The sequence below is a fragment of the Cheilinus undulatus genome, linkage group 22, assembly GCF_018320785.1.
Source record: "Cheilinus undulatus linkage group 22, ASM1832078v1, whole genome shotgun sequence".
Lineage (NCBI taxonomy): Eukaryota > Metazoa > Chordata > Actinopteri > Labriformes > Labridae > Cheilinus > Cheilinus undulatus.
The window spans coordinates 1,343,313-1,367,076 of NC_054886.1; the positions used below are offsets into that span (position 1 = coordinate 1,343,313).

The 23,764-nt window shown below is 39.4% G+C and overlaps 1 protein-coding gene and 1 pseudogene across 3 annotated transcripts in view; both read right to left on the reverse strand.

The window, feature by feature from the left end:
• Positions 1 to 23,745, reverse strand: part of LOC121505000 — a 32,949-nt pseudogene extending 9,204 nt beyond the window's left edge.
• The window catches only part of LOC121504999 (poly(A) polymerase type 3-like), a 46,162-nt gene that overhangs the window by 19,109 nt on the left and 3,289 nt on the right, over positions 1 to 23,764 (reverse strand). The gene's annotated exons all lie outside the window — the stretch shown is intronic.

Sequence of the window (23,764 nt, forward strand, 5' to 3'; positions counted from 1 at the left end):
TCGGGTCTGCAGGCAGGGCATTCCATTTACTTGGTGCATAGAAGCCAAAAGCAGCCTCCCCTGCTTTGGAATAGATGCGTGGTATGGACAGAAGACCACTGCCCACAGACCTGAGAGTTCTGGCTGGTGCATAGCTAATTAGCATGTCTTTAATGTACTGAGGCACCGGTCCATTCAGTGCTTTATAAACAAGATCTTTAAATCAATCCTAGTTTGGACCGGGAGCCAGCGGAGGGACTTGAGGACTGGCGTGATATGTTCAGATTTTTTTGGTTCTGGTGAGAACTCTTGCTGCAGCATTTTCAATGAGTTGAAGTCTCTGAATAGATGATTAAGGAAGGCCAGTCTAACTTGCTTGTGATAAATGCATGTGCTAGTTTTTCTAAATTGGGTGTTGACAGAAAGTTCCTTATTTTTGAGATGTTTTTTAGGTGATAAAATGCGGATGTTGTGATCTGATTTATGTGACTTTTGAAATTTAGATCACTGTCCATGATGACACCAAGATTTTTTGCTTCTGTATGGCATTTTAAGGATACTGAACTGAGATGAGCAGTGATTTTATGTCTCTGAGTTTTGGAACCAAATCTGAGAATTTCTGTGGAGAAGAGCACTTTGTTGTTGTTGATGTTGTCATTAATGATTTTGGAGAAGTGGGATTGTCTTGCTAATTTAATTTCTTTGTTATGTTTTCAGTGTATCCTTATAGATATCATAGTGAATCTGAAGCTTTGATTTTCTCCACTGCCGCTCTGCCTGACGGCACTGTCTCTTCAGCTGCCTAATGGCCACTTAAGTCCTCCATGGGGCCTTTTCTTTTTGCATGATTTTAGTTTTTACAGGTGCAATATAATCAATAATGTCTTGTAAATTTGAACAAAAGCTTTTTACAGGATCATCCATTGATGATGCAGGCAGCAAAGGTGACTCAATTACAATCATCTTAAAGTTGTCAATTGTGCTGTTATCAATAAAACGTTTTTTGATGATTTTAGCAGTTTTGTGCTTCACAGGGGGAGCAGACACATCAAACAGTACACAGCAGTGATCGGAAAAGGCCACATCTCTTACAAACGGTTTGGAAATGTTAAGACCCTTTCATATAACAAGGTCTAAGGTATGTCCTTTATTGTGAGTGGGTCCAGACACATGCTGAGCAAGACCAAAGGAAACTAACATGCTCATAAAATTTTTGGCAACAGGATCATCCTTATTATCAACATGTAAATTAAAATCACCACAGAAAATTCAACAATCATAATCCGTCAAAATATTGGACAGAATTCAGAAAACTAACCAATAAAATCATTTTTTGACTTTGCTGGCCTACACACAGTGATTATTAGGGCTTTGCTTGCACAATGTAATAATATAGCAAGATATTCAAAGGATAGAAAATCCCCAAAATGAACTTCTTTGTAAGTGTAGGAGCTGGAGAAAACAGCAGCTATCTCACCTCCTCACTTATCTGTGCGAGTTTTATGGGTGAAGCTTTATGTGTCCCAGCTGGGCTCTGCAGTGCGGGGGTGGTTTCCTTCCCCGGCTGCCCTGCTGCCTCTCAGTGGGCACCTCCAGAGCTCCTTTGCAGGATGGCCTCTTTGAGAAGCCTGCGGCGGGCAGAGGAGGATGGCTTCACCTCTGGCTGCTGGAAGTCACGCTCGCAGGGAGGAGGAAAATCCTTGCTCAGGGCGTCAAACCTGTTGCTCAGTGGGATGGCTGTAGGTGAAGAAAGGGGAGATGGAGGTTTTGCTCGATGTTTGTCTCTGCATGCTATGGACCACAGCTCTGGCTGTCGTGGAGTGAAGCTCATCGGAGCCTCCACTTCAGCTCCACCACTGCACACCTGTGCCTCCGCGGTTACATGGCAGCGAGACGGTTCTGCTGTAGTTTTTGGTTTTGCTCCCAGGTGGACCCACGGATCCTCTAACAGGGCTGAGGCCATCCCCGGCTCTGGAGCACCAGCGACTGTGGAGCCAAACCATGGGATGGTCATGTCGCCCACCGTTTCTGGAGCTACTGTTCCGGAGCAGCGAGAAACACAGGCTGTGTTTCAATATCCATGACTGCTGGCACTCAGGATTGCAAGGTGCTTGGCCTGGGTAGTGACAACAGTGGAAAACTCCACAATGAGCTTATTTTTCTCCATTACACGAAGCACATCCAGATGAATTATTTGCCATTTTAGCCCTGGAGTGGCAGGCTTTAAAAGTAAATGAGTCTCGACTTCCAGCAGTCCGTAAAAGTAATAGAAGAGAGTAAAAGTCTGTTACTCTTAAGTCTCTTAAGGGGCACAGAGTGGTTAAAAACAGTAAAAAGAGGTGTTTTGGCCTGATAGCTGCCAGATGCCGGGCAGCTGGTGTTTCTCAGTCCAGTTGACTTCCATGTTAAAAGTGGTGAAAATCTTTTAAAGGAGCAACGGATTGCTGAAGTCTTTAGTCTGGTTAAAGAGTATAGATGGCTACCTCAGACTAAGAACATTCATTGTGAAACATTTACATCCAAAACTTTCACAATTCTGTTTTTTTAATGTTCTGAATCTTGACTCAGTGTTACTCAAAATACAGTCGCTAGAAAAAGTATGTGAACCCTTTGAGATTTCTTGGATTTCTGCAAAAATTGGTCATCAAATGTGTTCTGATCTTCATCAAAGTCACAACAATAGACAAACACAGTCTGCTTAAACTAATACTGCACAAAAAATGATATGTTTTCATGTTTTTATTGAACAAAACATGTAAACATTCATAGTGCAGGGTGGAAAAAGTATGTGAACCCCTAGGCTAATGACTTCTCCAAGAGCTAATTGGAGCCAGGAGTCAGCCAACCTGGAGTCCAATCAATGTGATGAGATTGGATGTGTTGGTTAAAGCTGCCCTGCCCTATAAAAACACACACCAGTGTTGAATTTGCTGTTCTCAAGAAGCACTGCCTGATGTGAACCATGCCTCGCACAAAAGTGCTCTCAGAAGACCTACGATCAAGAATTGTTGACTTGCATGAAGCTGGAAAGAGTTACAAAAGTATCTCTAAAAGCCTTGATGTTCATGTGTCCACGGTAAGACAGACTGTCTACAAATGGAGAAAGTTCAGCGCTGTTGCTACTCTCCCTAGGTGTGGTTGTCCTGTAAAGATGACTGCAAGAGCACAGCGCAGAATGCTCAGTGAGGTGAAGAAGAATCCTACAGTGTGTGCTAAAGACTTACAGAAATCTCTGGCACATGCCAACATTTGTGTTGACAAATCTACAATAAGTAACACATTAAACAAGAATGGAGTTCATGGGAGGACACCATGGAGGAAGCCACTGCTCTCCAAAAAACACATTGCTGCACATTTGAAGTTTACAGAAGAGCACCTGGATGTTCCACAGCACTACTGGCAAAAAATTCTGTGGACAGATGAAACCAAAATTGAGTTGTTTGGAAGGAACACACAACGCTATGTGTGGAGAAAAAAAGGCACAGCACACCAACATCAAAACCTCATCCCAGCTGTGAAATATGGTGGAGGGGCCATCATGGTTTGGGGCTGCTTTCGCAGGAAAACTTAAGACCATCTGTCCGCCAACTGAAGCTCAACAGAGGATGGGTGATGCAACAGGACAACGACCCAAAGCATAGAAGTAAATCAACAACAGAATGGCTTCAACAGAAGAAAATACGCCTTCTGGAGTGGCCCAGTCAGAGTCCTGACCTAACCTTGATTGAGATGCTGTGGCATGACCTCAAGAGAGCGATGCACATCAGACATCCGAATAATATTGCTGAACTGAAACAGTTTTGTAAAGAGGAATGATCCAAAATTCCTTCTGACTGTTGTGCAGGTCTGATCTGCAACTACAGGAAACGTTTGGTTGAGGTTATTGCTGCCAAAGGAGGCAGTTATTAGCCTAGGGTTTCACATACTTTTTCCACCCTGCACTGTGAATGTTTACATGTTTTGTTCAATAAAAACATGAAAACATATCATTTTTTGTGCGGTATTAGTTTTTTCTTTTTTTAAGATTCATTTTTGGCCTTTTCATGCCTTTATTGGATAGAGGAGGACAGTGGATAGACTCGGAAACAGGGAAGAGAGCGGGGAGAGACATGCGGGAAATGGTGCCACAGGCCGGAATTGAACCCGGGCCCGAGCGTACATGGTGCGCACCTTAACCACTCGACTACAGGCGCGCCCATTGTGCGGTATTAGTTTAAGCAGACCATGTTGGTCTATTGTTATGACTTTGATGAAGATCAGAACACATTTGATGACCTATTTATGCAGAAGTCTAAGAAATCTCAAAGGGTTCACATACTTTTTTGAGCAACTGTAAGTTAAATCATGAGGAACAGATAACCCTGCCTGCATGGCTGAATAACCTCGCCGCTGTGCTAGCACTCTAGCTGAGGGAGAGAGAGACGCAGAGGATTATGTATGGCGAGAGGAAAAAACATTTCGCTTGAATTAAAATCTGCCAGAAATATATACTAAATGGACTGGGCATGAATTTCAAATTTCAAATCAAAGTGGAATGAAGTTTTTGTGGCAACAAGTATAACCTAACATCTTATCTGCGTGCCTGGCATGCACGCACCTCTGTCACTTTGTCATAGCACCTGTGCGATGAGGAGTGACAAGCTCTTAGCACAGACCAATTTTCTTGTAGCATTTGCGACATATATGTCGCACTGTACAGCCCTGCTTCTGATTCGCTAGTAGACCTAGTGTGGTTAATGGACACTGTCAGTTATTTTTATTGACTTGGGACTTGACATAAGGCTGTCCCGCATAAACAAGCTCACAAAAGTAGTTCTTTTTTTAACAGCAGTCAAACGCCGCCAAGCCGGAAATCCGGCACGGCGCTGGAACACTATCACCCCTGTATATGTTTTTGCATATTCTACTGTGGTTCAGCAGGTAGAGTCGGGTATTTCGCAATCAGAAGGTAATGGGTTTGATCCTCAGCTCCTGCAGTCACATGTAGATTTCTCCTTGTTATGACACTTTATAGCAATTTGCTCCCCTCCTGCTTTGTTAATGGAGTGAAAATGTGATGCATATGAATAAGATTAGCTAATCCTGATGGCCAATCTTCATAGCAACCTCTGCAATCAGTGCATGAATATGGAGTGAATTGGTAGGTGGGACTCAAAAGCGCTTTATAAGCTCTAGTCCATTTACCATATTTATTCATATTGTTTATCCATGTGCAGCTTCAGAATGCTCAACTTTCCTCCCTGTAGTCTTCTTCGACACACACACCCCCACACACACACACACACACACACCCACAGAGACCTTTATACCAGAATTTACACAGCACGTGCCCACAGGCATATATGACTGTAAAAAAAAAAAAAAAAACACTGAGCAAGACAGCTGTGTGCAGGTAGGAGCGCTCATTGTTATGATTCCTCTCTAAAAACTCTCTCTCTTTCTGCTCTTGGTCGTGCAGGGAGGGGCCGTCTGTGTCAGTCTACAGTTATAGAGGTGGAAAATAAAAGCATTTAGATTATTTTGAAAGTAATTTAAAACTGTTTACAACAGACTGAAATCTAAAGAGCTGCATCAGCAAAATATTTCTCATCCTCTTTAAGGACATCAATATTTAAAACACACAACATAAATATTTCTGTCAATAACATGTTTGTTTTTTTACAGTAGTTTAGAGAAATAGATTATTCTATCATTTCTTTTTTCTCATATGAGCTTTGACAGTGTTGGACATGACACACAGATGCGTGTCTGAGTTAATGTGTGTGTGTTGGTGAGCGAGTGTGTGTCTCTGCTCTGTCTGCTGTCAGACAACAAACAGGGAACGTTTAATTGGAGCTAGAACTTCACTTTTTGGAGCTAACAGTGGAATCTATGGTGCTCAGACAGAGCTTGTCATCGTGTTGCACATATAGCTTCTGATTGATGATCGTACAGCCAACAGCTGATGGATGTGTGACCGACAGACAGTGAGACGAGAAGGAGACATGAGGAAGCAGCGACTGAATCAAAGGGCTGGGACTTTATTGCATTAATTAAGATGAATCAATTACAGAAAAAATAATGCAACAAAAAATAAATAAATAAATAAATAACGCATTTAATCGCAGTTTATTTTTTGCACTCCAAACAGCGCAGAACGTTTCTCATTGTTCGAGTTCCCGGTATACCCATAATACTGAAGCACAGGACACAACACAAGAAACACCATGGAAACCGATGAGAAGTCATTGCTGGGTTTGGTGGGCGGAAAATTTAGTTTAAGAAAAACACCGGGCGGAAACCCTGATAAAAGCACAGTTGTGTGCAAATTGTGCAAGAAAGGATTAGCTTATCGCCGGAGTTCTTCTAGCCTCTGCTACCACCTCATTGCCAAACATGCTGCAGCTAGCACAGACAACATTCCTAGTTCGAGCAGGCAGTGTCGCCAATCCACACTCGACAAGATGACTGGGTTCAGAGCCAAAATGAGTAAGTCCACGACTGACAAATTAACACACTCACTGGTGAAATGGATTGCAGTGGACTGTCAACCACTCTCAGTGGTAGAAGATAAGGGGCTAGAAGCGGTGCTACAGATCGCGTCGTCTGACCCAACTTATTAACTTATGCAGAAAGATGATTTCAAACAATGCAATCATAATATTCCTTATTCATAGTGCACTTTATGTTAACACTCAGTAATGAAAATAAACACGATTTTGTTGTTAAGCTCATTTATGTCTATTCATTGATTCAGTCATATACCAAAATCCATTTCAATTGAAAAATGTTGCTTCTTGTGTCAAATATTGATATGTGATTAACTGAGACTGATTAATTACAAAGCCTCTAATTAATTAGAATATTTTTTAATAAAGTCATACTACTACTTTTTAAGTCTCCAGGGCATCTCGGTGAACTTCCAGTCAGGTATTGTTTTTTGTCAGGAGAGCTGCTTCTCCTGGTGTCTGGGCAATATTGATCTCGCGGGATGATTTTCACTTCAGTGAGACATCTCATGGCGTTTTGACCTCGTCACACCTCGACTAAAATGGGGAGCTGCCAAATATGCAAATTTATTTTGTTATCACAAACTCACATCTCAATATTAATGCAGCAGGTGGAGATGACACAGGTAAGCTAGCAGGACCAGGTATTCAACACATAACAGCAAATAGACGGGTATTTTATGTTTTAAAACAAAGTTGAACTTACTCCATGGATGGTCATACTTGCTGCCAGGAGCCATATCAGGTGGTCTGTCTTTTGACCACTCAGAGCATCGATCAAAACCTGAATCATCACTGGCTTCCTTCATTTAATGAGAATAACAAACAATGTAATGAGATAAATCTTCTAATGATCTCTGACTCATTGTCTCTGTAGATGATTTACTTTTATTTCACATCTTTGTAAGAAGAAGTTGTTTACCTCCATTGTTTTAGCACAGTCTGTCACTCCACAGTCAGGATTACTCTGACATCCGCTCACTGAAAGTAATGAGACAAGAGTTTTACCACATTGTACTTCACATTTTTCTAACAGTTTAAGGCTATCTGATTAGCATTTTTTAGATCTTGAAGGAGTCAGTCATGCAGTTAGTGGATCCATGAGTGAGGACTTAGTGACTTAGCTCTGATCACCTTCTGGGAAGAGAAAGAATACACTTCAACTGAATAAGTGAATACACTCTCACCCTTAAAAAACATCTAAAGTAAGACATTTTGCATGATTGCCAAACTAATTTTTTGAGAACCTGAGCGTGTGGCACCCCTAGCATTTGCCTGTACTGCCTGTGCCATGGCCGGCCCTGCTTGAGTTGCTGGCAGGGGGCGCTGGCATGAGCCCCAACTATTTTGAAAACATGTTAAACAACAACTGGACTGACAACCTCCCCATTCATCACCCTCCCTGCTTTACTTCTCTCTCTTCACAGCCCCCACCCCTTCTCTGATTTGCTCAATCTCTCTGTGATCACAGAGGGTGGAGGGAAGATTTCAGAGGTTCAGACTCTGTCTGAAAATGATCAACTAGATACACTGCCTGGGCAAAAGAAAAAGTCGCCAGCAAAAAAAGGTCACACACTCTAACATTTCGTTGGCCCGCCTTTAGCTTTGATTACAGCACGCATTCGCTGTGGCATTGTTTCGATAAGCTTCTGCAATGTCACAAGATTTATTTCCATCCAGTGTTGCATTAATTTTTCACCAAGATCTTGTATTGATGATGGGAGAGTCTGACCACTGCACAAAGCCTTCTCCAGCACATCCCAAAGATTCTCAATGGGGTTAAGGTCTGGACTCTGTGGTAGCCAATCCATGTGTGAAAATGATGTCTCATGCTCCCTGAACCACTCTTTCACAATTTGAGCCCGATAAATCCTGGCATTGTCATCTTGGAATATGTCTGTGCCATTAGGGAAGAAAAGATCCATTGATGGAATAACCTGGTCATTCAGTATATTCAGGTAGTCAGCTGACCTCATTCTTTGGGCACATAATGTTGCTGACCAACTGCAGCAACCCCAGATCATAGCACTGCCTCCACAGGCTTGTACAGTAGGCACTAGGCATGATGGGTGCATCACTTCACCTGCCTCTCTTCTTACCCTGATGCACCCATCACTCTGGAACAGGGTCAATCTGGACTCATCAGACCACATGACCTTCTTCCATTCCTCCAGAGTCCAATCTTTATGCTCCCTAGCAAACTGAAGCCTTTTTTAGGCCGGTTAGCCTTACTGATTAGTGGTTTTCTAAAGGCTACACAGCTGTTCAGTCCCAATACCTTGAGTTCCCGTCGCATTGTGCGTGTGGAAATGCTCTTACTTTCACTATTAAACATACCCCTGAGTCCTACTGTTGTTTTTCTTCGATTTGATTTGGCCAAACATTTAAGTGATCGCCGATCATGATCGTTCGGGATTGTTTTCCGACCACATTTCTTCCTGGAAGACAATGGTTCCCCACTATCCCTCCAGTTTTTAATGATGCGTTGGGCAGTTCTTAACCCAATTTTAGTAGTTTCTGCAATCTCCTTAGATGTTTTTTCTCTGCTTGATGCATGCCAATGATTTGACCCTTCTTAAACAGACTAACATCTTTTCCACGACCACAGGATGTGTCTTTCGACATGGTTCTTTAAGAAATGAGAAGTTACTCATTGCATCAGCTGGGGCTAAATAACTTGTTGCCAGCTGAAAGATAATCACCCATGCAGTAATTGTCCAATAGGAGGCTCGTACCTATTTGCTTAGTTAAATCCAGGTGGCGACTCTTTTTTTGGCCAGGTGGTGTATCTTCTAATTGTTACAAATCAGCATGTGAGTAAGAAGTTGATAATGTAACTACTGAGGCAGTGTTTCTTTAAAATTAACACTGATAATAAATGTGCAGTTGCATGATTACTTTCATTTATTCAGACAGACAGCTGCAGATGATGAAGAGAGACAGAGGGAGAGAAGATCAGCAGATGATGAGAGGTAAACAGTGTAGGCCTACAGACTACTGATGATCAAACTAGATCTAAATATGACTACAGAAAAAATTTTATAGTAGGACTAGGTGTTAGTGTCATGATGTAAACACATATGACCCAGGACACAAAATCACCAGATTTATTTTTAAAAAGGATGTAAAAGGTGAAAAAGATCAAAATGATTAATAAATGTGGTGTAAAAAGAATTTACTGTAAAATGAAGAAAATGTTTTAAATGTAAGCTGTAACTTATTCAACTCATAATGTCTTAAAATCTCAGATTGTAAAACCCAGAGATTGGTAGTAATGCGTTACATTTACTCCGTTACACATACTTGAGAAGTTTTTTTGTAAAAATCCTACTTCCGAGAGTAGTATTTGAGCAGAGTACTTTCTACTACTCCTCTGTTCCATTTGTGATTAAAAACTCTACTTCTACTCTGTTACATTGGGCATGCACTGGTCGCTACTTTTACTTGTCTATAATTTATTTTGATTAATTATATTTTTGAGGAATGACCCCTCCCCCTTAACAATCAATAGTTGGAGATAATGGCTGAAGATATGATACCTGCGTCTCCTTCAGAGGAGCATGTTCATCCCTTGTCCAACTTCAAGACTCTTTGTTTCAAACGACGAGGAACAACAGCCACATGATGAGCTGCCTACTGTATCTACCTAAAACAGTGGAAATCTTAAGCTCCAAAAATAGCACGTCAAATCTAAGAAAGCACGTTATGGTGAGTAAGATAAACAAGCTAATGACGGCACTGCTAGTTAGCTAAACGTATAAGTTCAAATCTCTGTTTTAACTTTAGACCGCAAAGACACAGCTGTGTCAGTGATAAATGATGTCACGTGTCCAACCACCTCTGCAACTCTGCAACAAATGTGATTTTACATGCCATTATTTAACGTTATGTCGTAGGTGATACTATTATCGTGTGTCTGTGTAACACATCTCTGATATCAGTGATTATACCTAACATGGTTATAACGTGGGGCTTGTGGGCCAAAGCTGTCTTTGGTTTAATAAGTTTCAGTTTGGCTTGCCAAATTTGTTGAGTGATGATCAGGATAAAAATTCATAAACTGGAGCTAAAAAGTAAAAATTAGATAAAAAGGGCAAAAAGTCAGAAATTAGGCCAGTTCATAAGATTAAGTTCATGAATATGAGCCAAAAATCATCAATACATGAAAAAATGAATAGAATTTGATTAAAAAGTAAGAACTGCAAGGTACAAATTCATGTATTTGAGAATGAAATCATCATGAAAATATAAGATAACTATTCTGAGAGAAAGAGTCCTTTTTTCCTCATTATATTAAATTTTTCATCCCATAATTGTGATTAACAAACATAACTTGACTGCTGCTTTATGTATAAAGTTTTTCATTTCTTTTACTTTTGGCAAGTTATGCTACTTTATTTATGACAATGTGCAGTTTACATTACTACCCCTGAATAATATGTCATAATGAAATATGTTTTAATAAATTACACAAAATGAAGTTATACATGAAGTTACTACTTGAGTAGTCTTTTAATAAAGTTCTTATTTACTCTTACTCAAGTACTTATTTTTCAGATTGCTTTTACTTCTACTTGAGTAATTATTAGGGATGCATGATATTACATTTTTGCCGTTATCCGATATGCCGATATTTAAAGATTCACTTTAGCCAATACCGATATTGATACCGATATTTAAATATGTACTTCACAGAAAGAACTTTCAGTCTTTTTTGGACACTTTAAGGTTTAAGGATGACCAAGAAAACATTTTTTTAGTCTTTAAAAAAAACATATAAATAAAGAAAAAGACCTCACCTGACATAGGTCTGTTGGTTCAGCGTAAAACTCCACTAACTTATTAGTATATATGGACAAAATTTACAGTCGATATATGCTGAAATACACAGGCAAAATATGGGAATGTTAATATTGGCAGAAATTTTAATATCTGCCGATACCGATATCAGAACGATAACAACGTGCATCCCTAGTAATTATTATTGTTAAGTAACAGTACTTTTACTTGAGTACTGTAACTGTACTCTACCCAACACTGGTAAAACCAAATCATTTTTTTTTTCCTGTTTTGAATCTTGGGCGGTTACGCCACCCAATTGTAGCTCACATGCAGGGTTTTTATCCAGGAAGTACCACACAGACATGGAGAGGCACAGAGTCGTCAGAGCAGCAATCGAGTGAGCTTAAACTTTGTTGATTTTTGTTATTATGCAAAAATTACGCTGTGTTTATTTATTTTGTTTCAATTTTTAATACAAGATAATTTTGATGAACCTTATTTCAAGTCTCCTGAGTTTTATTGAATATTGATATCAGTTTGTTTCTTTCTCCTTTCCAGTCAGTACTTTTTCAGAGTTAAATCTGCCTTATTCTTTAAGTTTGTAATGAGTTAACACTAAACTAAGTTTAAACTAAACTGAGTTTAAACGTAAACTAGTGCTACACATATACCTTTTTCTCAAACAAAGACTATTTGCCTGTATGTTTATTGACAGCATGTGTGTATCAATTGTCCATAAATTGATATATTTGGATGTAAATAATGGGTCCAGGGTGTATTACATTACATTAAAATAGACCATGTTACCTGAAAATGTTCTCCCTCAAAACTCCTCTCCACACTTTAATTTCCTAGGATCACATTATTACATCAGTATAATGTGTATCCTGATTACTGCATGCTTTGTTTTCAGTTAAGGAAAAAGACATGCAAGGTAATTTCAGATTCAAACAAATTTTAAGTTACAACTCAATCAGATGTACATATATATTTTAAAAAAATTCAAAGGCCACTTAGATGGTAAATAAATTATATTGTTCATGGCTACAGGGAGACGCTGTTGTGATGAAAGGAACAGAGTGGTGCAGTACTGACGTAATTTTGTAGGCAATCCCGGAAAATAAGCTGTGTCCAGTAAAAGTTAATGAAACTTACACGTTTTGTTCATAAAGATAATTTTTTTAAATTGATAATTTAAGCATCATTTCTGGTTCGTTAATCTAACTGACGAAAGTAAAAAGCTAACGTTATGCTATATCCCATAGACTTTCAGGTGAGGGAACCAGAAGAGATGATCTACGTCATAGGAGCGTGCACCCGGAAGGCAGAAGAAGTAGACCTGGTTGGCGTTAGGACTGAAAATTGTTTGGCGGTTTTGCATAAACTGTACTTTGACTGTAGCGTCATGTCCTCATCCTCAGGGGGGTAACAGTGAGAATGAAATGGAGTGGATGATTTCTAGATCTGCTAGAATGAAAAGAGTTGGTCAGAAGAAAGTGAAAATTCAAAAAGTCATAACAAGAAGATACAGACTTCTCCTAAAAAGCCAGGGCATGAGGAGCAAAAACAGAGAGATGAGATGAAAGTAATGATTGAATTTGATCGGGAGGGGTGTCACTTCCACCTGATCAAACTAACAAGGGCAGTTGAACAGGAAATAGACAAGATCAAATTAGCAAAGCTGCTGAATAAAAAGAGTGCTAATTCATGCGGTGAGCAAACAACAGCAGGAGAAGATCATTGAAATGACATCGCTAGTAGGGGAAAAGATGAAGGCCTATATACCTGGAGCACTTGCCAGGTTGAAGGGAGTAATCTCAGGGATACCACTGAGCGTGTCTATGGATGACATTAAAAAAGAAGTCAAAGGAGGGAAAGTGATTGATGCAACCAGGATTAAGAGCAAAAGGGATGGTATTCTGAAAGACTCAATGTCAGTGATTCTGCAGTTTGAGAACAGCATCCCAAAATCAGTGCAGATTGGGTACATGAATTACAATATGAGAGAGTACATCCCTAAACCAATCAGGTGTTTTGTATGTCAAAGAATGGGACATATTGCTAAAGAATGCAAAGGGAAACGAAAGTGTGCCCGATGTGGCAGCACGAGTATGGAAAATGTAGAAAAGATGCTCAAGTGAAATGCTGTAACTGGAGGAGTGCTGCATACGGAGGATGCATAGTACAGAGAGAGGCAAGGGAAGCTCAGAGAGTCAAAATAATGGAGAAAGTCTCATATGCAGAAGCTCTAAAGAGAGTAAGAAAGGAGGGAGCACATAGTATGGATGTCAGTGAAAAGGGACAGAGGGATACAGTGCAGAGAACAAGCACTCAAGAAAATCAGACCCAAATGCGAGTGCACTCTGTACCAGAGCAAAGGACATGCACACATAAATGTAAAGTGGATGACAGTACCATGGTAGTGAAAAAAGAGACCTTTGTGGCTTTTATCTGCTATGCCATCAATGTAGCAGTAAACATGAACAAGAAAAGTGATAAAATTAAGACAATTGTAGAGGCAGCAGGAAAAGTCCTTGACATGAAAGAAATTACAGCAGATCAGATACATACACTGTTGACAGTAGCAGAAGGAGCAGAAAACACAAAGACATGGCTTGATGCACTAATCATTGTTATACACATTCTTCAATGAAATGCCAGAAGTTTGCTAGCTAATAGTCAGGAGCTAAAAAGATATATTGATGATTTGGAAGTAGTTCCAGATGTTATTTGTGTTCAGGAAACTTGGTTGAGACCACAGATAGACTTTAGGATCCCTGGATTCAGTGCAGTTAGACATGACAGAGATGATAACCATAGTGGAGGAGGTTGTGCCACATTTATCAAAGATGGGTTGGCCTACAGAGAGATCACCTCACCTAAAGAGATAGAGTGTGTTGTAATAGAGCTCTGTAGCTCACGGAATGAGAGAAATTTGAAGATAATAAACTTCTCCATGCAGGAACTTATCATGTGACGTGTCTAAAGAAATATCAGGTACAGTATATAAGAGAAAAATTTGGTGCAGGGATTTCAATGCACATAACAGCTTATGGGGCAGTAATCTTACAGACAATAATGGGAGTGTAGTTGAGGAAATGATGGATGAGAGAAATCTGGTTTGTATTAGTGATGGAAAAGGAACCAGAATAAATGTAAACAGAGAGTCAGTATCAATACTAGATCTTACTCTGGTAAGATCTAGTGTAAGAAGACTGCACACATGGTTAACACTTGAAGGAAACATAGAGGAATGTGCTAGTGAAGTTATGGAGCATATCTTAAATGCTGCAAATCTTTGTATTCCAAAAAGAACAACAAAAGGTGAGGTAAGAGTAGTTCTGTGGTGGAATGACGAATGCAGCAGAGCAATAAAAGAACAAGGCTCTTAGAATGTTAAGAAAGAACATGTCAGTAGAGAACCTTGTAGACTACAAAAGTAAAAGGGCTGTGGCCCGAAGGATAATAAAGGAAGCAAAAAAGGAAACATGGAGAAACTATTCTTCATCTATAGGAAGAGAAATAAAATTACAAAATGTTTGGGCAATGTTTAAGAAAATGAGTGGGAAAAGAAGCTCTGTTAAAATCCCAGCGCTGGTCAGTGTTCAGAGGTCAGCTATAGCAAACAAAGAAAAGGCAGATGTGTGAAACATTTGCTGCTGTGCATAGTGGTGAACACCTGGGTGCTAAGCATAGGCAGCAAAAGGATCGAATACTCAGAGAACTTGGAGAGGTAAGGAAGAAGAAAGAAAGCTTTACAACAAGACTAGACATAGAATTAACAATGAAAGAACTTAAAGTAGTGCTAAAAGGTACTGGGTAGAACAGAAATCTCCAGCAACACTTTTAGTTTAAAGAACAACTTTATTAGACCGATGCGTTTCTGCATGTTGCCTTCATCAGGGTCATCAAGAACCATGTTGCAAGCAGCATTTAAATAGGGTAGTGTGGAAACAGAAAAAAATGTGGAAAAACTCAAAATGTTACTAAATCACATAATTTCAACCCAATCAGAAACAGCCACATATATATATATATATATATATATAACCAATGGGTTGGTTGACTGGGTAACCAATGGATTGGTTGACTGATCATATGGTTTATGACCAATGGACACTGCTAAAAAGGCACAGGGAGTGTCTGATTCACAGTCATGGCAAGATGTGCTGAAACAATACAAGGAAATGGCCACTTGGTGGGATGAGAGCAGTGGTTCTCAAAAGGTGTGCCTTGAGGCGAGTCTTGGTGTGCCATGAGATTTTTTGCTACTATAAGTCATATTTACTACTATTCAGCGACACATGATTGATTTTTTTTTAATTTACATTATCAGTATTTTATAAACATTTCTTTCCATGTACGGCTGCAAATTCTATTTGCCTAATTTAAAAATCCCAATAACACCTTAAAAGGAGCACCGTCTTTGCAGTTTGTTAAATCGTCAGGTAGGGGGATTGTTAGAACGACACACATCAAAGGGTCTGATTGACAGTTTTGTGATGGAGGATAATCGAGGGGAAATGGATAATTTCCTTGAGCTGTTAATGAGGAAGACCCACCAGAAAAAAAAAGAAAAAAAAAAACAGCCAGTAAACAATATCATGATAATTATTTGTCATTTGGCTTGTATTAGATATTAGATGACATAGTAATGAACAGATTAAGTCAATTTTAGGAAATGATTTTTTAACGCATGTTAGATAGGTTGTTTTGCATGGAAATAAATATGGTGTGCCTTGAAAACTTGGCTGGTTGTTAGGTGTGCCTTGGCCAAAAAAAAGTTTGAGAACTACTGGATTAGAGAGTATTCTGGGGTCATTTTAAAGTGGACTCAAAATTAACAAAAGATTTTTTTATCACATTCAAATCCAAAAATGTGATCTATTTGATGATGTGTCCCTGTAGTAAGGTTTATGTTGGTGAAACCTCTCGCTCACTTAGAGAAAGAATAACAGAACACAGGAGTGCCATTAAAAGAAATGACAAAACTAGTCCTGTTGCTAGACATTTTAATGAATTTAAGCATCCTATGTCTTCTCTAGTTTTCCTGGGCATAGAAGCCATTAAACTGAGCTTGAGGGGCAGCAACATACATCTTGCTAGGAAAAAAAGAGAAGCATTCTGGATTTTTTTTTATCTAAAAAGTTTATTTCCAGGGGAGATGAATGAGTATTTTCCTATCAATAAGTTTTTATAGTTATTTCTCAATTGCTTCTTTCAGGTTTCTATCTTTAAAAGCTTTTATCTCCCAACTTACATTCTATATTTTCTGGTTTTAAGACATACTGTTATCTGTCCCTCTATAGAGGTATTTACTGGTGTTTTTAACTCCTTCTTAAAATGCTTTTACCTAATGCTTTTATTTAAAATGTTTTACCTCACCCACAGATGGCACTTTAAAATGACCCCAGAATACTCTCTAACCCCACCTAGTGGTGATTTCCTTGTATTGTTTCAGCACATCTTGCCATGACTGTGAATCAGACACTCCCTGTGCCTTTTTAGCAGTGTCCATTGGTCATAAACCATATGATCAGTCAACCAACCCATTGGTGCTGTTACCCCATTGGCTGGTATATATATATATATATATATGGCTGTTTCTGATTGGGTTAAAATTATGTGATTTAGTAACATTTTGAGTTTTTCACATTTTTTTCTGTTTCCACACTACCCTATTTAAATGCTGCTTCTTGATGACCCTGATGAAGGCAACATGCAGAAACGTGTCGGTCTAATAAAGTTGTTCTTTAAACTACAAGTGTTGCTGGAGATTTCTGTTGTCTTCAAGACTCTCCTCATCCTCCATGCACCTTGGGAGTTGGTGAATTTGTGCCAGATTTACCCACTTCAGATCTCAAAAGGTACTGGGTACACAGCCCCAGGGGAAGATCAGCTCTGTTATGCCATGTTCCGGCAAGTCCCTGAAGTGTCATTCAATAAAGTGTTGAAATTCTTTAATAACATCTGGAGAGATGGAGTGGAATGTAGTTGGAAAAGGGCAATTATATTGCCATTTAACAAGCCAGGGAAAGACTTCACTAACCCTAGTAACTACAGACCAATAGCACTCACGTCACACCTGTGTAAATGGATGGAAAAGATTCTAGTGCACAGACTTTCATATGTATTGGAACAGAGAGAATTAATAAATGATATTCAGTGTGGGTTTAGAAAGAGTCAATCCACTACAGAAGCACTAGTTAGGGTAAGTAATGATATTGAAAAGGCATTAAAGATGAAAGAAATGATGGTAATTGTATTTTTCGACATTGAAAAGCATATGGTTCATTGTGGAGGGAAGGTTTACTGATTAAGTTAAATCAAATGGGCATTAATAGGAGAATGTATAATTGGATAATGAGTTTTCTCTCAGACAGGAGAATAAAAGTGAAAGTTGGGGCAGAACTGTCAAAAGAGTTTAGAGTGGAAAATGGTACCCCACAAGGGCATGTTATCAGCCCAGTGTTGTTCAACATAATGATAAATTATATTTTTGCAAATGTAGGGGAAGGTATTAGATCAGCTTAGTATGCAGATGATTGGGCCATCTGGATGAGGGGGAGAAATGTTTCTCATGTGAGAGAAAAAATAAAGAGAGCAGTTGAGAAAGTAGAGAAATGGTCATAAGAATGGGGTTTTAAGATTTCAGTAAGTAAGTCCTGTTATATGATGATCACAAGTAAGAGAAAGATTGAGGTGGAGAAGATAACAATGTATGGTCAGCCACTAGAGATGGTGGCTGAATTTAAGTATATGGGCCTATGGCTAGACAGTAAATATTCATGGAAAAAAACAATTTGAGTTCATGGAAACTAAATGTAAAAAAGTCATTAACTTGCTGAAAGCTGGGGCTGGATGTGACTGGGGGGCGGACAAACAGGCTTTACTTGACATGTATAGGGCACTCGTGAGGTCGACTCTTGACTATGGATACATAGTGTATGATGCAGCAACTCAAAAAAAGAATGGCGACTGAGTGAAGTGGGTGAGAGAACAAATGAATACCTAAGAACTAGGTATTACAACTATCTCAAAATATCTACAGTTGGATCTAAGAACACAAAGGGGTGTGTGGGAGCAGGGGTGTACAAACCAAATTTTGGAGTGCACATTTCAAAACATCTGTCACAGCAGAAATGGTGGCAGCAATATCAGTCTACAGTGGGTGGAGGAGGTCAGACTAGATAGGGTCGTGATATGCATAGATTTAGTTGCTATTTTGGAAAGTCTGCAGTCAAAAAGCATAATCAGGGAAGATTTGTTCATTGAAGCACAGCACAGTTTGTTCAGACTTCACAGGGGTGGAATTGAGGTACAGTTCTGCTGTGTGCCAGCTCACACAGGGGTGAAGGGAAATGAGGTTGCTGATAACCTAGCAAAAAGAGCTCTGGAAAAGAATATAACAGTTACAATACCTTATGGAAAAGGAGAGGGTAAAACAATGATGAGGACAATAGGCAAGGAAATTTGGCAGAAAAGATGGGAAGATTATCAGAAAGGAAGAAAATATCACAACATACAAAAATCAGTCATAAAAATTTTTTAAAGAAAGAAACAGAAGAGAAGAAACCATCATGATGAGGCTTAGAGTAGGTCAAAGGGGTTTGAATGACACAATGAATTTAATAGGGAAAAAGAATACTGACAAGTGTGAGAGACGTGGTGTAAAGGACAATGTGGAACATATTTTAATACACTGTGTAAAGTATGCTTCAGAGAGAGAGGGGCTACAGAGGAAAGTCAGAGCAGCGCAGCAGGACTGGAGTATGGCTGGAATTCTAGGAACAGAAGGGAAAGAGAAAAGGTCCAAGATGTAAGGAAAGCATTATTCAGTTTTCTGAAAGAGACCCAATTGATGGGTAGAATCTAAAGGTGGGGATATGATGCTACACACTCTTGTGGCGGTATGCACCTGAACGTTGTTTGCGATCCGCCATAAAACGAAAGAAGACGACAAAGCGGGAATCGGAAGTGCTAATATGCTAACCCACTGCCGCGTTTTAGGACTTATTCCCATAGACATACGTATATAATGGCTCAATCCCAAACCGACCCCTGCACACTCTCCCTACACACTAGCCCTCCGTTTGCGCGCTCTCGCGGAGGGTCCGCCATATTGAGAGCCGTCCCAAACCACGTAATGCGGAGGGGGAGTGGACCGTTCAGCCCTTAAATTGCGAGTCTGCCTAAATGGAGGAGGAAACAACATATAAATTTAAGTGCTGCATGTGTCCAATATGTTCCCCACACCTTTGTCACACTGACAGAAAATCACAAAAAGCATGGTTTAAAAAGATTAAACAAAACAAGCAAATCTTACTCTATGCTGACATTTGATTTGATTGTAGCCCTGGCACCTTAAAATGTGAGCACAATTGGCAGCATTAATTCATTTGTTTGATTGGAAATGTCAGATGGTAATAGGATTGAAAGACATGTGGAATCACTTAAAATTATTTGAAGTATAATGTAGCTGCCGTTAAATGTAGAAGGATCTCGCAGAGTTATGTACTATCAAATATATCAAGTTAACGAAATACACAGCGGAGCAGCATTTACCTTTTGCTGATTCAACAAAGTCAACAAACGCTGAAGACACTTGTGTCTTTTGCAAGCAGCAGCGATCCTAGCAAGTTGCAATCTGTGCCACAGCGTAACAGCCATACACGGGGGGCGTCTTTCTGTTGCCATGGCGACAAGGTCTTCCGTTTTCCGGTGAAGTGAAGCAGGCCTCTCATTCCTGCCCGTCATATTTATACCCTCCCCCTTCAATTAAAGTGCCCTCCACAGCTACGAGTGTGACTTCATTTGGAGTGACACTCGGTAAGTGAAGGGGTAGTGTGTAGGGGGCCATATGGGATTGAGCCAATGTCTATCCTCATAGACCACCACTCTATGAGTAAACGTCAGCCACATGTTAACATATAAAGTAAGGCTCTTATTGACAAAGCACTCAACCCAACAAAGCTATTTTAAGATTGCTTTAGTTATAAAATGGGCTGTAAGATGAGATATTCCTTTATTAGTCCCACACGAAGAAATTGCAAATATAACAGCATTTAAAATAAACACTGCCAAAAATCATGACCTATCTACACATCAAGATGCCATGGATGCTTCTAATTTTGATGTTTAAGTTGTTTTATTACTCATTTAGCTGACGGCACATCAAAACTTTAGGTCTGTGTGAAATGTTTCAAAACTGTATTGTAGCGTCCCAACAGGACGAGTGCTTGAAGGATTGGCAAAAATAAGTTTTCCAACCATGCATTTATTGAACAACTGCACCATGGATGAAATTTTGATTTCAGAGGTGGGGGGGATACAACTGGTTTTCACCCTTACATTTGTCACAATGCTCAATCTCATGACTAACATATCTTTATTCATTCAACCTCACCTGTGAGCCTCCAGCCTCTCCTCCTCCATCTTCTCCAGCCTCTCCTCCTCTACCTCCTCCTGTATCTCCTCCTCTACCTCCTCCTGTATCTCCTCCTCTACCTCCTCCTGTATCTCCTCCTCTACCTCCTCCTGTATCTCCTCCTCTACCTCCTCCAGCCTCTCCTCCTCTACCTCCTCCTGTATCTCCTCCTCTACCTCCTCCATCTCCTCCAGCCTCTCTTGCTCTACCTCCTCCTGTATCTTCTTTTGGATTTCTATTATCTGTCACCTGACCAAAATATTTTGATGGATGACATATGAACAGTGGGACAATTTGGGATGCAACAATCATTGATTTTGATGGTATAGTCTGAGGAAAAAACTCAGTTTCTCAATTATTATGTCTAATTTATTCACAAACAATATGGATGTATAAAATCACATTTGTAATCCAAGGTTTTATTTTATTTTTCCCACAAACTTTCATTGTTAGTGTTTTTAAACAGTTGCTGCCTTTCAATACACAAATAATACATGAAAAAAAAATCAAAACGTGTATCTCTTTGGCTTTAAGTATACGCTTTTTTAAAATCTGTGTTGTTGAGGCTCTACAGTAATAATAATAATAATAATAATTATAATAATATTTTATTTGTCAGCTCTTTCAATAAAACTTAAAGACACTTTACAAAAGTAAAACAATTACATAATATGAACATATAAATTGCAATACATAAGTTTATCATAAAGTTAAATAAAAGAATATTTAAAAAAATACAAGTAATACTATTACTATTTCTACTACTTCTACTTCTACTACTACTACTACTAATAATAATAGGAGGGGAGAGAGTCTGAGTTTCTGATGGCTGAGGGGAAGGAGTTTGTGGTGTAATGTGTTCCTCTGAGTAACTTACACTTTGACTTCTAAAGAAGTCTCTTATATCCAGTTTTCTTTTTTCGACATCTTGCCACCTGGCTGCGCCTAATTACCAAACACACATACACATGCACGCACACACACAGACACACATTCAGTGTTAATGTAAATGAAGTGGCAGATGAACGTGGACTCATGGTCAACTAGCTAAACACCGGTGTGCTCATGTGCTATAGTCCTGGCCATAGATATATATAGAAGAGTAGATACGACACACCCCTTTGAGCTGCGTGCCTACGGCGAGGCTAAGCTAGTGGGGGCAAAAGTGTCAGGACATTCCATGGTTGTAGACACGAAAACTAAAATAATAAGGATGCCTGCACATTGTGCTGCATACGGTTGCACACTACACCGTACAGTTGAAACAAGGAAACTGGAAATAACCCTTCATACGTAAAAATAGTTTTTGGCTCTTTTTTCATTATTAAATCTTGTTGAGAGCTTCAGTAAATATCTGGCTACTAGCAAAACACTAACCTGAGCTAGCAGCTTGACAGCTAAATACCAGACAATTAATAGTAGCTGTAGTACAGCTGTACAAGCAGCAGTAGTAGTATAAGTAGCCTTTAGAGTCGTAGAAGTAGTATCAGCATTTGTAATTGTATTACCAGTTGTAGTAGCAGTGCCAGTATCAGCAGTAGTGGTTGGTGTAATACCACTTCTAGTGCTAGTAGTAGTTATATACATTATAGTTATATGTATAGTTATATACGTTATTTAAGTCCAAGGTGAAGTGTTACTATTTATTCAGTGACACGCACAACAATTTCAACGTACCCGTTTCTAACTTGTACAAATGGCAATAAACTATTCTTTTCTATCTCCACAGAGTGTGTTTGTTTCTATATATATATATATATATATATATATATATATATATAGAGAGAGAGAGAGAGAGAGAGAGAGAGAGAGAGAGAGACAAATTAATATTGATGATTATTTGATTACCTTTACAATTAAATCTTTCGATCTAAAAACATTTTGTATATATGTATATCTTTATCTTTCTATTTTTATACATACAATTTTATGTCTATGTATATACATTTATAAATATTTAATGGCTGAACATAAACGATTCCCAGACCTCTGGACTTAAAGAGTAAAATAACTAAAATTGTAGGCTACATTAGTAGAAAACCTTATTCCGTTTTTTCTTTTAAAATCAACTGTTCTGTATTAATAGCACATGTTTTGACGTTGACAATGAAGCAAACCGGATGAAAATCGGTTGTGAAATGAGCAAGTTATGATTTATTTTCAATGTACATTCATTGCCTTTAATGAGAACGTCGCCCCCGCCAAGATGGCCGCCACGTAGGCACGTCGCTTAGCGGGCTGCTGCAGCGCGCTGGCGTATCTAGTGTTCTATACTATCTATGGTCCAGGCGCTGTTTACAACCAGATGGAGTGACAGCGGCGACGGCCAATCACACGTTAACAAGAAACGGCAGAGCCAATCGATGAGCTCTAAAGGGAAACAGGCTTCAGCTTGAGCAGCCGTTTTCCGCTTGGTCCTAGTGCTCAACTTGTCTCCATTTAATATAGCGCAACACTGTTTTTGGATGGTAAAAACTGCAGGGGACCAAAAAGCTGCCTTTTTAAAAAGTGCAGAGGACATGCAACCCCCCCCCCAAATCACGTCCTAGAACTGCACAAATGATCAGTGTCGGCCGTGACCACGCTAAAATAAAGAATGCTAACCGCTAGCTTTTGTGCTCTCGTTCCTTCTCAGTCCTTTTTCCTATCCAGCTACCCACAGTCCAGCTAGGCCTCTGTCGCTACTCCCCATCAGGCCAGCCCTTTCCTACCAGTAACAGTTCTGGCTGCACATAAGCAGCATTAGAAACAGAACAGAAAAGGAGAATTCACAGAACTTGTATGTTTCTTAATAAATTACGACAAAAACATTATAACAGATCGCTACAGTCTGTTAGAAGTAGTACGGTTATGCAGAAAGACTGCAGACTTGACAGTCCTGAAAGTCACTCACCTTTATAGATGAGGTGTGGAGATTGTAAACAGCATTCTTGATTTCAGGAGTTTTGTTCTCAGTGCAGCGTCTGAGCTTCAGGAAATCAGCCTTTCACTGCCACAGCCCTGCATGCACACTTATTTTTTACTGCGCAGTAAAAATCTTACTTTCGGTTTCAGCATGAGCTCCTTTACCACGTGATTATCTTACTAC